Consider the following 2,500-nt stretch of genomic DNA (forward strand, 5'->3'; position numbering starts at 1 on the left):
CGGTCAGGTTCTCCGGCGGTACTCCGGCGATGCTCCGGCGATGCTGTCCCGAGTGAAAAAAATGCGGCACCAGCACATGCTGGAGCCAAGCATGGGCACCGTGGCTCAAAATCGAACTTCGGCCAAGGCCTCGACCATCAATGGCACATGATGACGCATGGTGATGGCACATGCATCGACCATCATCGGCATAGGCTGCCCTTCGGTACGGGCACTTGCCTCGACCGCCATCGGCACAAGCTGGGCCCTGGTGTGGGTTGTTGCCTCGATCACCAGCGGCACATGCTGAGCCTTGGTGCGGGCGGTTGCCTCGAGCACCATCGGCAGACCCTGGGCCCTGGTGCGGCCGGTTGCCCCGATAACCATCGGCACACGCTGGGCCCTGGAGCGGCCGGTTGCCTCGATCACCATCGGCAAAAGCTGGGCCCTGTGCGACAGGTTGCCTCGACCACCATCGGCACACGCTGGGCCCTGGTGCGGGCGCTTGCCTCGACCACCATCGGCACACGCTGGGCCCTGGTGCGGCAGGTTGCCTCGAGCACCATCGGCACACGCTGGGCCCTGGTGCGGTCGGTTGCCTCGAGCACCATCGGCACATGCTGGGCCCTGGTGCGGGCACTTGCCTCGACCACCATCGGCACACGCTGGGCCCTGGTGCGGCAGGTTGCCTCGAGCACCATCGGCACACGCTGGGCCCTGGTGCGGTCGGTTGCCTCGATCACCATCGGCACAGGCTGGGCCCTGGTGCGGGCGGTTGCCTCGACCACCATCGGCACACGCTGGGCCCTGGTGCGGCAGCTTGCCTCGAGCACCATCGGCACACGCTCGGCCCTGGTGCGGTCGGTTGCCTCGAGCACCATCGGCACACGCTGGGCCCTGGTGCGGCAGGTTGCCTCGACCACCATCGGCACACGCTGGGCCCTGGTGCGGGCGCTTGCCTCGACCACCATCGGCACACGCTCTGCCCTGGTGCGGTCGGTTGCCTCGAGCACCATCGGCACACGCTGGGCCCTGGTGCGGGAGCTTGCCTCGAGCGCCATCGACACACGCTGGGCCCTGGTGCGGCAAGTTGCCTCGAGCACCATCGGCACACGCTGGGCCCTGGTGCGGTCGGTTGCCTCGAGCACCATCGGCACACGCTGGGCGCTGGTGCGGGCGGTTGCCTCGAGCACCATCGGCACACGCTGGGCCCTGGTGCGGCAGGTTGCCTCGATCACCATCGGCACACGCTGGGCCCTGGTGCGACAGGTTGCCTCGAGCACCATCGGCACACTATCGGCCCTGGTGCGGGCGGTTGCCTCGAGCACCATCGGCACACGCTGGGCCCTGGTGCGGCAGGTTGCCTCGAGCGCCATCGGCACACGCTGGGCCCTGGTGCGGGCGGTTGCCTCGACCACCATCGGCACACGCTGGGCCCTGGTGCGGGCGCTTGCCTCGAGCACCATCGGCACACGCGGGGCCCTGGTGCGGCAGGTTGCCTCGAGCACCATCGGCACACGCCGGGCCCTGGTGCGGGAGCTTGCCTCGAGCGCCATCGGCACACGCTGGGCCCTGGTGCGGCAAGTTGCCTCGAGCACCATCGGCACACGCAGGGCCCTGGTGCGGTCGGTTGCCTCGACCACCATCGGCACACGCTGGGCGCTGGTGCGGGCGCTTGCCTCGACCACCATCGGCACACGCTGGGCCCTGGTGCGGCAGGTTGCCTCGATCACCATCGGCACACGCTGGGCCCTGGTGCGACAGGTTGCCTCGAGCACCATCGGCACACTATCGGCCCTGGTGCGGGCGCTTGCCTCGAGCACCATCGGCACACGCTGGGCCCTGGTGCGGGCGGTTGCCTCGAGCACCATCGGCACACGCTGGGCCCTGGTGGGTTTAGGCACATCTTCAAATTTCTGCCGTGCCAATGCCATTTTTATGGCTTGTAAATTCATACAATGGTCCCTTAAGCCTTCACGTGAAGTTTCGTTGGAAGATGACTCGTTTTCTATTTTTCACGATTTTCGAAGCTTTTTGCGGTTCGGGATTTTTTAAAATTTTTTTATAAGGATTTTTGGCCCCAAATTTTGTAGGCATGATCCTTCTATTTTTGTTGGCATGCACAAAAAAATTCAGCTAAAAACTCGAAGTAGAGAAGATTTTGTGACCGTTTGAAAAAAGTGTCCCCATTTCAGACACTTTAACGGCTACTGGTAGCAAACCTGTAAAATCTCAAATGCTCTTTAAGGGGGTGTGAATTCTCAGAGGTTTGATGAGGGATAGGGGGCCAACACAAGGCCAAGTACCAGCACCCATCGCACATCATGTGCGCACACCCCCCCGGCCCCCCTCCCAATCGCCGGAACCCCAATGCCGCCGGTCAGGTTCTCCGGCGGTACTCCGGCGATGCTCCGGCGATGCTCCGGCGATGCTGTCCCGAGTGAAAAAAATGCGGCACCAGCACATGCTGGAGCCAAGCATGGGCACCGTGGCTCAAAATCGAACTTCGGCCAAGGCCTCG

The sequence above is a fragment of the Durio zibethinus genome, unplaced genomic scaffold, assembly GCF_047325235.1.
Source record: "Durio zibethinus cultivar Kanyao isolate XHJ-2024 unplaced genomic scaffold, ASM4732523v1 HiC_scaffold_402, whole genome shotgun sequence".
Taxonomy (NCBI): Eukaryota; Viridiplantae; Streptophyta; class Magnoliopsida; order Malvales; family Malvaceae; genus Durio; species Durio zibethinus.